General features: G+C 39.4%; 1 non-coding gene across 1 annotated transcript; it reads left to right on the top strand.

Moving 5' to 3' along the window:
- The first annotated feature begins 9,179 nt into the window (after window positions 1-9,179).
- Window positions 9,180-9,286, top strand: LOC124887461. Its single transcript, XR_007045236.1, has one exon. It is a non-coding gene; the product is annotated as a small nucleolar RNA R71 (small nucleolar RNA).
- The last annotated feature ends 3,153 nt before the right edge of the window (window positions 9,287-12,439 follow it).

Here is a 12,439-nt window from a genome sequence, read left to right as displayed (position 1 = left end):
CAGTGACGTCGCTCAAGGAAAGAAGATAAGGACCATAAGGGTATGGTTGGCAAAGATGCCACATCGAGGGATGCCTACCTAGCTACGTTGTGCTTAAAAGGCAGAAGTCCTGGAAGGAAGATAGTTGTCTGCTAGAGGCAAAGGATTAAAGGGCTAGACATGCCAGGTATGGATGGGCTAGTAGGATCGCTAGGGTGGAAACAGATTCTCGGACAAGATGAAGGCCGTGAGGAGCATGGTGCAGATATGACTTAAGGTCACCGCAAAGTTAGTCACCAAAGGGTGCAGGTGTGGAGACACCGTCTGACCAGAAGTGCGGAGTGCACGCTTGGATAAAACTAGGGGGAGAAGGGTAAGGGGCCTGACTCCATTTTTAAGAAGGAGCTCGCAAGAGTTCCCACACACAAGGATTTGGGGGCCGCGATGTAAATCCCCAAGGGTGCAGACTTCGGGTTTTCATCGGTGTTGTATGTCATTGAGGACAATGACTACTTCAGGTGTGTGAGGGTGTGATGCCCCAAAGTTTTGGGGCCTGTCACTCGCCAAGATTGTGCGTGCCAACCAGGCCGCAACCTTGTCAGCTATGCAGGCGGCATATGTTGAGGGAATATGCTGAAGTTGAAGATGAGGCAAAGGGGCATAAAATTAGGCAAAAAGCATTTATATATGTTTCATGACATGTACTAAGAGTGCAAATGTGATTTGGAGAGGTCTTGGTGTGAGCCCAAGGGGGCAGAGGCATGGTGAGGATCGTGTGCGGTGTTCGATGTCAGCGCCGTGCCATTTTGAGATATAAGTGGAATATAAGGATTCAGGTGTAGAGAGGTGATATTAAGGTTACCTTATGTATTCCTACCAAATTTGGGGTCGTTTGGAGTCCGTTTGGATAGGGGATTGACTTGGCCAAAGTCCAGTGGCATTGTCGTAATTTGCTGATTGGTCCAAAGGCCATAACTCGTTCCGTGTGTATGAGAATGGGGTGAAACTTCATGGAGGTATGAAGGAATTCAATAGAAAGGAGTAGGAACAAACGGCACCCAATTTGAAGGTCGGATGAATGATCTAAGCCCCAGTATGATTCTCGGGCAAAATGATGTCTAGTAGCCGACATTGGGATTATTTATTTTAAGCATATATAAGGGGGGTATGAATGGTGACAGCCTACCAGCCTCCCCCGGGTGTGTCGACAGATGGCCACCCCAAGTGTGCTGCCTTGAGGGACAACCTCAAGGGCCTTCCTTGGCATGTCAAAGGAATGCACAAGGTACTCATAGGGCTCGGGAACCCTATGGGCAACGCAAGGTCGGGTGGACTAGCGTTCGGCGCCCGAAAAGGCTAGAGGTTGGCTATATGAACCGAAAAGCCCCGTGGGCTATCTAAATGATGGAAGGATGACTTTAAGCTGATAGAGCAATTGGGATACTCTCCCCAAGAGGCTCGTGAGCTAACTTGTGAGCTTGGTCAAGGTTCAGCCAAGCGAGCAAGGGTCCGTTGGCCTAGACGCATAGTTGTGGGGCGACACTGTGCTACGTAAGTTTGATACAAGTTGAGTGGGCTATGTTTGGATGTGCCATAAGACATGAGAGGGCATATCTAAGAAAGACGCTTGAGACAAAGGCCAAGGATTGAGGGTTGCCCTACTCGGGCGAAGCAAAGGCCAAGTGCACATGCATGAGGCGATGTCAAGGGAAGGGATGAGTATGTCCATAGCCATCCCCAGGAGTGCATATGGATGAGATACATGGATTAAAGGTGCGCCAGAAGAGTTGCTTATACGTTAGCCATGTCAGCCAACATATTGAAGGAGCGACACCAAAGGGGGCAAGCCTCTGAGATGAGCTTCCCACAGGCACAGGATCATCCTAAAGACCTGGGAAATGAGGAAGGCTGGCCCATAGTTGGGGGAACCATGGGCGCCGCACGGGCAAAATTGTGTGCCGCTAACACGTTGAAAAATGAGCCCGTGACAACCTTAGTTCTTTGATATCAAGCGATACATTCAGCCGAGAGAATACCCAACACATGCCACTAGTGATCAAAAGAGGACTATTCGACGTTTGACTAGTGGATTTTTCTTAAGTGGAGGAATCTTGTATTAGAAAACCCCCGATATGGGACTCTTGAGGTGTATAGATGCAAAAGAAGCTTTGACAATTATGGTTGAAATGCATTCTGGGGTATGCGGGCTGCATATGAACGACTATGTCTTAGAAAAGAAGATAGTTCGAGCAGGTTATTATTGGCTTACTATGGAGAGGGACTCTATTTGTTTTGTTCGAAAATATCATAAATTTCAGGTACATGGTAATTTGATACATTCTCCTCCTACTGAGTAACACGTAATGTTTGCTCCATGGTATTTTGTAGCTTGGGGGATGGATATGATCGGATCGATTGAGCCAAAAGCGTCAAATGGGCATAGATTCATTTTGGTAGCCATTGATTACTTTACAAATGGGTAGAAATAGTAACTTTCAAGTCAGTAACAAAGAAGGTGGTGATATATTTTGTTCATGCCAACATCATTTGTAGATTTGGATTTCCCAAGATGATCATTACAGATAATTCCACCAATCTCAATAGTCATTTGATGTAAGAAGTGTGCCAATAGTTTAAGATCGCACATCAAAATTCCACTCTATATCATCCGAAGTCAAATGGCATCATGGAAGCTGCCAATAAGAATATCAAGAAGATACTACAGAAAATGATACAAGGGTCTAGACAATGGCATGAGAAGTTTCCATTTGCATTACTAGGTTATCGTACTACTATTTGTACCTCAACAGGGGCAACTCCATATTTATTGGTGTAAGGGACAGAAACAATCATTCCCACAGAAGTTAAAATTCCCTCTATTCAAGTCATTATGGAAGCACAGATTGATGATAATCAGTGGGTCAAAACCTGACTGAAGCAGTTGAGTTTGATTGATGAAAAAAGGCTGACGTCGGTATGTCATGGTCAATTGTATCAGATGATAATGGATCGAGCATATAACAAAAAGGTACGTTCCAGGCATTTTGAAGTTGGTCAGTTGGTCTTGAAGTGTATCCTCCCTCATCAGGTTAAAGCTTAAGGCAAGTTCTCCCCAAATTGGCAAGGTCCTTTTATTGTGAAGAAAGTGTTGCCCAACAAAGCTTTATATTTGACAGATGTAGAAGGCAAAATGATAGAAATGGCTATCAATGCTGATGCATTCAAAAGATATTATGTATGATATTTTATCCTTTGTTAGTTTTATTGCATGTGTAGTACTTGCATTTTTAAAGATTGATATGATGAAGGCATTTCATTCTACTATCCAAACTTTGTGTCATCCTTTGTTTACTTCATTTGAACCTTAGTTCTATTTTCTTTCATACCCCTCTTTTGGAATAAAGATAGAGTCAGCAAAGTTCAAAAAGAGTGTCGATTAAAAAATAGAGTCAGAAAAGTTTCAAATAACAAAGAAAAAAAATGTGTTGAAAAGAAATAAAAGAGAAGAGTGTCAAGAAAATAGAGAAAGAAAAGGTCCCAAAGAGAAAAAGAGTCAATAAAAGAAATAGAAAAAAATAAACCAAAACAAAGAATAAGTTTCCAAAACTATGTGTGGCCTAATTCTTCTATCTCGAGAGTGAGATACGTAGGATACCTTACTCTGGGCTCGGTCCAACCAATAAATAATTTAGAACTACCTAGTCAAAAGAAACTGGGACATGAGTTAATCTTCGTTGTTTGAGTCGATTCCAAAAGTTGTAAATCCCACCCCACTTCAAGTGTTATTTGGGCCTCATGCCATCCTTTCTTTCGAACTCCATCCAAAAGCCAAGTTACAACTAAAGAAAGACCTTCAGATCAATCTTTCAGAATTTTAAGGCTAAGCATGCAATTCATATGATGATGTATGTTGGGAACTACATGTCTTCCTCGGCATGAGGGATAAGAAAAGAAATAAAAATGAGAAAGTCTTATTAGTGAAAACCCTCATGGGCATCGTAAGGTGATGGTGAGATAAGAGAAATTGAAAATGAGAGAGTCTTATTGGTGAAAATCCTCACAGGCACCGTAAGGCAATGGTGAGATAAGAGAAATTGAAAATGAGAGAGTCTTATTGGTGAAAACCCTTATGGGCACCGTAAGGTGATGGTGGGTGTGTGAGAAATAAAAAGGAGAGAGGATTGTTGGCAAAAATCTTTCAAGATGTCATCAATTGAATGAGGTATATGAGTCCAATGGGTTTGAAGAAGCGACTCAGCGGCAAAGGCATGAAATCAACAACAAATGGGGAAGTTTGGGTGGAAAGATCAGACAGCTTAATCCAAAATACATGTCATAATCATTGGAGTTGGTTGCTATATTCAGATAAGTTTTCATTTTTGAAAGAGGGACATTGTCCCTTTTCTTTCGTTTACATATTCATATTTTTTTCTTTTTATGTCATTATCAAAAGAAAAGTCACCATTATTTCTTTACATTTTGAGTCAAGTCTGTGTCAAAACACGTGAGAAAAGATTTCAAAACTTGCTAACAGGCTTCCCATTTGCATGAGGAAAAGACAAAGACCAGCACATAAAAGAAACATGATCATAATTTAAAACAAAGCAAAGGAAGTATATCAACCGTTGGGTTGCCGAATTCATGGGAATATCAGGTTTCAAAAGACGCATCTCAGAGACGTGGTACAATAGAAATTCAGTGTTTGAGTCAAAGTCATTTCCCTCAATTTGGGTTTGGGTTAATGATGCGACAAGACAGGGATAAGTGTCAACAATCTGAAATAAAGATGAAAGGAAATAGCGCTGGAGCAGATGCCTGGGAAGCCAAGTGCTTCAAACCACTACTAAGTTTTAACTGACAAATCTTTCTTTGATGAAACAGGGGTAAAGTTCTGTTCAGAAGTTCAGCTACCGTTGGGAAAGTATATCCAGGACATTAATATCATGTTCAGAACCCTCATGGAAAATAGGAATTTATTTTATGTTCAGGAACCTCCTAAAAAAGGGGACATTACTTTTTGTTCAGGACCCTCTTGGAAAATGGGACCTTACTTTTAGGAAAATGAGATCTTTCTTTATCATAATCTTTGTTTGGGATAATTTTCGTTCTAGTTTTGATTTTGATTTAAGGATCCCGCCTGAAGAACAGGGTGATAAAGCTGTAAGTTAAGAGCTCGCCTGAAGAGCAGGGTGATGAGGTAGAAATTCAGAAGCCCTCCTGAAGAACAGGGTGATAAAATCTAAAGTCGGGAGCTTGCCCAGAGAATAGAGTGAGGAAATTACAATTAGGAGCCCGCCTGAAGAACAAGGTGATAAAATTGAAAGCCAGGGCTTGCCTAGAGAATAGAGTGAGGAAATTGCAAGTCAGGAGCCCTCCTGAAGAATAGGGTGATAAAATTATAAGTCGAGAGCTCGCCCAGTGAATAGAGTAAGGAAATTGCAAGTCGGGAGCCCACCCGAAGAATAGGGTGATTAAATTGAAAATCGGGAGCTCGCCCGAAGAAAGAGTGAGGAAATTGCAAGTAAAGAGCCCACCTGAAGAACAATGTGATGAAATTGAAAGTTGGGAGTTGGCTTGGAGAATAGAGTGAGAAAATTGTAAGTCAGGAGACTGCTTGAAAAATAGGATTATGAAATTGAAAGTCGAGAGCTCACCCAGAGAACAGGGTGGAGAAATTATAACTCAAGAGCCTGTCCGAAGAATAGGGTGATGGAATTGAAAGTCCGGAGCTCGCTCGAAGAATAGAGTGAGAAAATTGTAAGTCGGGAGCCCACCTAAAGAGTAGGGTGATGAAATTGAAAGTTAGGAGCTCGCATGGAGAACAGAGTAAGGAAATTTCAATTCAAGAGCCCGCCTAAAGAATAGGGTGATAAAATTGAAAGTCAGGAGCTCGTTCGGAGAACAGAGTGAGGAAATTACAAGTCGTGAGCCCGCTCGAAGAATAGGGTGATGAAATTGAAAGTCGGGAGCTTACTCGGAGAACAGAGTGATGAAATTGCAAGTCAGGAGCCCACCAGAAGTACAGGGTGATGAAATGGCAAGTCAGGAGCCTGCCTGAAGAACAGAATGATGAAATGACAAGTTAGGAGCCCGCCTAAAGAACAGGGTAAAGAAATTGAAAGTCTAGTAACATGGTGAAGAAGTTGAAAGTCAAGTAACAAGGTTAAGAGATCGAAAGTCAAAAAATAAGGTGAAATAATTGAAAGACAAGAAATTAAGGAAATTACAAGACGGAAGCCTACCCGAAGAACAGGATGATAAAATTGAAAATCAAAAGATCAAAAAAAGCAAGTCAGGAACTGCTGGAGAACAGGGTGATGAAATTGAAAGTCAAGCAACAAGGTGAAGAAATTATAAGTCAGGAAGCATCCTGGAGAATAGGGTGTAGATTTTTAAATCCAGGATCAAGGTTCAGAAGTACCACCGATAGAGCATGGTCAATTTGTGAGTTTATCTCCAGCATCAAATTTTGTATGGAGAAAGAATCTATTCTCAAGTTCAACCCAAAGAAGATCAGATCTTTTGTCAATTTTGAAAGCATCAAAAACTCAAGTCAAGAGTCTGAAAGAAGCTGCATAGATAGGACTTTTGTAATTTCATTTATCTTTTTAACTTGTAATTTTCATTTTTGATGTAATAACAGATCCGTAGATTGGAACCTTGATAGGGCCTCACTCAACTCTCCAACTCGGTATAGTCCCTCTCCCACCAACCCTTAGGGATACTTGTCACTGATTCCCTCATAACTTGGGTAGGTCGGACGTCCTAAATCAAGACTCGGTTGCCCTCCCTTATTCTATGCTTTCTTTTAAATAGTGGCTGGGTTAAAATTTTATCTCGTTGTCTACTTCTTTATCTGCAAATATGTTGTGTTTACAAACAAAGAGGGATATGATATAAACACATAATTTTTCCCCTCCCGAAAATCAATTTCACATATTTATCTTATCCTACCGTGTACCCTCAATCATGGGATAATTTCTCACTAGAAGACAAAATAACAAATCCCTAACCAACCAAATCCTCAATATTCTTTTGATAACAAATTAACAACCCCTCCTTGTCAAATTAGAATACCTCACACCCCTACCCCACCTCCACCCACATGACCCCTTTACCTATATTTTTACACGATTCTTTTTTGTTATTACCTCACACACAAATCTCTCATAAGGGAATTATATACACATACAATTATTCATGGACACCACATAATATATTTATCACTCACACATAAAAACACAAAAAGAATATATACGCTCTCACACAATACATATAGATATATGTGGATCTCACTGGGAAGGAGGAGCTTTTCATGATTTTATACGCACACACACTCTAAGATCTCACTATACACCCACCATCAACGCACACACACGCAACTAAAGGTACATAGACACACACACATAAAAAAATAGTAAAAACAAAAAGATACAAGGGGGAATCAAAAGAGAGAGAATGAAATCAAGAGAGTGAAGAGCATAAATGGAGAGAAATTAAGAAAGGGTGAGTAAATATCCGACCGACGTCGAGTATTTCGGCGACTATCTTGCTGTAATCCATACTACACATTAGATTAAGCACCACCGACTCAAAACACATCCTTCTTGCCGCCAAAACCCAAACCAGCAACTAAAACTAGCCAAGATCAATCTCTTTTGGGTAGATTTCGGCAACGTTTGAGTTGATTCCGGCAAGATTTCTTGATTTTGAGTATGAATTTCTTAGTTTTTCATAAATTCAGTCTCAGTTGGCTTGAAATTTCTTCTACAAATTTGTTCGAATTGAGATTATTTGCTATCAATTTGGTTTGTTCGTTGTTGAGGCTCGAGTTAAAGTTATTGGAAGTGGGTTTTATTTATTTTATCGAGTAACGTTCTTCAAAAGCTCTAAATTGAGGTCCATTTATTCAATTAATATCTTTCTATTTTATCGTGATGTAATGTTTGATGTCGTGATTTTTTTGGACTGAGATGGGTTATGATATAAATTTTGAGCATGTTTGAGTTTCTATAATTTGTGGTTTAATTGATTGATTCTTATATTGAAATTGGTTAATTGATTGGGAATAAGTGGAATGGGAATTGAAGCTTGATAAAAAGTGCATTTTGGTTGGTTTGATCCATGGGTTGTTGTTTGACTTGGAATGAAGGTTAATTGAACTTGATAGTATCATGTTAGGATGAGTGGGTAGGCAAACGTAGGTTGGGTAGACAAATTTTAGAATTTGTGGTTTTGTTGAATGTTTGAAATTTTGTTGAATGGTTTGGTTTTCTCGCACTGAAAAATGTATTCATTAAGTCGGGGATGCCCCGAGGCCATTTGTATTTATTCACCGGGGAATGTCTCAAAATATCTTGTACTCAAAGGACATTTGTGTTGAAGGCCTGAGGCATCAGGTAAATCATAGTCTAGGGTAGTTTAGAATAGGATTTACATTTTCGTATTTTTCTATTTTGGGACTGTATAATTCGGACTAGACATTATTTTGGGTTTTTTGAATTTTGTGTGATTTGTTCATTTGCTTGGTTTGTGTGTTTTGTTTGGTTTATGCATTCTATAGTATCGAGTTAGCCGATATACTCCACGAAGTGACCATGGTCGAACCAAGGGATAGAGGGTGCCTAACACCCTTCCCTTGATTAACATAATTCCTTAACTGAAATCTCTCTTTGTAGATCAGTTTTAGAGTTAAACTATTTTGAAAAAGGATTTCTAAAGATGACTTGGCACTTCTGATTTATGTCAAGTGGAGACTCAGAATTTAATTGTAAAATGAATTCTTTTTGAAATAATTTCATCTTTTGTCACTTAATAATAAAACCCTTTTTGAACTTAAAATCATATCTATTTTTGGTTAGAAAAAAGGGTGTGACATGTTTAACTGCATTAGTTGTTGCTGCCAGCTTTGTAGCCCCCAACTTCTTGCTGCTGAACTGATTGGTTATCTGATTTTATACTGCAGCAAGCTGGGTTGATAAAGTAGTAAACTTGTCTACCTCCAACACACCTACAACTTTCTTAGGATCACTCCTTGAGTTAGCGTACCATTTAGATTCCCTTGTCAAATCCGATTCAGCAGTGTATATAATTCATCATATGTCTTCTCAAGAGCCTACCCACCTGCTGCTGAATCCAAGATAATCTTGGTGTTGGGATCAAGACCCTCTATGAAAGTATGAGCCAGGACATCATTAGACTGATGATGATAAGGAAAATTCTTAAGTATGCCCTTAAATCTCTCCCAAGCTTGGTAGAGATTTTATCCCTTTTTCTACGTGAAACTCAGAATATCACTTCTCAAATGTGCTGTCTTCCCTAATGGAAAGAATCAAATAAGGAACTTTCGAGCCAGATCATCCTAGGAAGTTATTGAGTTTGGTGCTTCAACATATAACCACCTTTTTGGTTCCCTAATTAAAGAAAAGGGGAAGAGCATCAATCTAACATAATTAGTTGATACCCCAATAGGAATATAGGTATCACTGATTTCCAAGAAAGTTTGTATGTGCTAATGTGGATTTTCATGTGAGAACCCTGCAAAGTGTCCACTCAAACACAAAACCTGCACTATATTCTGCTTCAATTCAAACTGATTACCTACCTCGAGCTTACGGATGCAATTAGTAGAATGGTTCATAAGTAGGATTGACATTTCACGAACAGGTCTGGCTGCTGCTTGAGCAGAAGAAATTGTAATCGCCGGAGCTAGACCATGTACAACATTAGGATCAATTGGATCAATGAAAAATTAAATTGGTTATTGAACGGTTATTTCCCTCTGCCTATTATGAAATATTTTCTCTGGTTCTAAATATGGCTCAACTAATTCTCTCTCCCTTGCCAGGTTGTTGTTTCAAATACCTACAAAAGTTAGCCAGCCAATATCAAGTCGTTACCACTTAAACTTAATATCAAAATTCAAAAATTTAGAAAATTACTAATTATAATATTCCCCAACAATGGGGCCAAAAACTTGTTGCAGTCTAAAGCACAATGATCATACAAGTAATATAGTGACTAGAATAGTCGGATATTATACCCACGAGGACTATGCAACTGGTAATTCAACCAACTTTAGTTTTTGACAAGAATGTATTCAATGTTTCAAGGTATCAAGATAATTATGAAGTTTCAAATAAAAATATAATTAATAAAGAAATAACAAGAGACGACGATAGAAACATAGGCAGAGTAGTGAACAGTAATAGTAAGGATTCCAGGGTTGAGATGCTTTTAAGAATCATGCAAATCTCTATTCCTATGTAGTTTAGTTGATTATTGGGTTATTTATTCGTAGGGTTTATAGTATAATCATGATCTCCTGACCTCTGATCTTCTACCTAACTATACATTACAACTACATCGTTGAGCGGGGATGCAATAATCAAATTAGATGTGTTAAGCTATCATCCTGCAAGTGAACCAAACAAGGCTTCTAGGTATATCCCTATCCTAGATGCTAATTCAAGTTTCTTATTTTATAAAAGAATAGGAACATTGCTCTTTAATCTCTTCGTTCTTGCATATGATTCTCCTCCCGGGTTCACATAGAAATATAGGTTTATTTTAATGGTGGCCAATCATCAAAATAGTAAGCACAAGAGATTAAGAATAACCCATACTATAATTCATCTATAAACTATAATAAAGAATATCAAAGTGCAATCATGTCTTTGGCTTCAACCCCAGAACAAGGGTGTTTAGCCACTCATGTTCAAATTCAACAGCAAAAATGAATAATTAAACACACCCAAAGGTAATCTTGGAACAATGAAGTTCAAAGAACCCTAAGAGAAGTATTCAAAGTGCTTTTGCCTCTACTGTACGTTTCCAAAGTTCTTTTCAATTATGCTTAAGTGTTGCTATTATAGTAGGACAATTTTGCCTAGTGTGGAGTTAGGGTCATGACGCATTGGGTGCTTGACATGAGAAGGGGCCACGCCATAGTGTGTTCTTGAGTTGAGCAGGGGTTACACCACGTTGTGTGCTTGAGTTGAGTAGGGGTCGCGCCGTGGGCCTATCGCGACCTCTACTAGAATTGACATTCTTTTCCATAAATTTGTTCCTTCCCAGTTCATTATTTCTTTCTTAGCTTCCAACAACAAATGGATGCTTTTTAAGTTCATACACTCAATCCCAAAGCATCAATCATCACTCGCTTTATGTCATGTATCCAAACTCATCAAATTCCAATGAAAATCCACCCTGCATCACTAATCACTTCCATTAGCTAAATCATGCAATTACACATCAAACACAATAAAAGTAACACATTTTACCTCTAGAACAAGTCCTATTATAGGTGAATATTGGTTATTAGACATATAAATAAGCCCAAGATCAATATCCATGGAAACCTCTAGAATCCCTACCTTGAGAAGTGTGACCTCTGAACTTTCCCATATGATGACCTTTTTGGCACCTCCTTGAAATGCTCAAAGAATACCCGCAATCATCTTAGCATGATTCACTATACTCTAAAATGAAGCTTCATCCACCACCATCTAAGTCGTAGCAAGCTAAAAAGAAACATCTAACCCCTTCATGAACTTTTGAATCTTCTTAGATTCGGTGGCAATACTGGTATAGAAATATCTAGATAAGGCATAAAATCATGTGTCATACTCTTCAACAATCATAGAGCTGTGCTCTAGGTGATTAAACTCATCTCTCATCCGATCTCTCAGACTATAAGGCATGGACCTCTTCAAAAAGGCCTCAACAAATTGATCACAAGTCATCTTAGGAGAATCGAGAGGTCTGCAACCAATAAGTGACCACCACGAATCTCTAGCCGAATCTCTCAACTGATAAGTAGTATAAGCAACATCATGAAACTCAAGCAAACACAGGTTATATAACTTCTCATGATAGTCAATTAAGAACTCATTGGCATCCTCGCTTATAGCACCACAAACCTCTTTTGATCCATAGAAGACATAATTGTACTCATAATAAGAGGAAGCACGGTGGATCTGGCAGGATGAGATCCCACTTGAGGAGGTAAGCTGGATGAAGGCTAGACTCCCAACCTTAGAAAACTATACTCAGATTCAGGTGCTGAGGAGGGACAATACTCAGAGTCTATGGAGTACCAAAAGAAGAAATAGGTACTATTGGAGGGTCTCTACTAATTACTGGAGGAACATCATGAGCAGAATGTGACACATATAAAGGTACAACATTCGAAACAGAGGAGCACTAGGAGCACTCAAGGAGCACCTTCCAAATGGGTCAAAAAGCAAACCAATAACCCCTCTAAGACTGGGGTAGAAGAACTCAGTTGGACCAAGTAGGACCCACATCCCCAATATGCTTAACTCAAGGATCAGGGAAGAGTCCCTTAGTATTACTCCTTGACAGGGCAGATCCTCATTCCCATCTACTACCTCGAGCCCGTCCATAACTCGCAAATTGCACTCTAGACTAGGCTTTGTCCTCAGATGAATGATCTACT

This window comes from Capsicum annuum, chromosome 9, assembly GCF_002878395.1.
Source record: "Capsicum annuum cultivar UCD-10X-F1 chromosome 9, UCD10Xv1.1, whole genome shotgun sequence".
Taxonomy (NCBI): Eukaryota; Viridiplantae; Streptophyta; class Magnoliopsida; order Solanales; family Solanaceae; genus Capsicum; species Capsicum annuum.
This window is presented reverse-complemented; position numbering and strand designations above follow the sequence as displayed.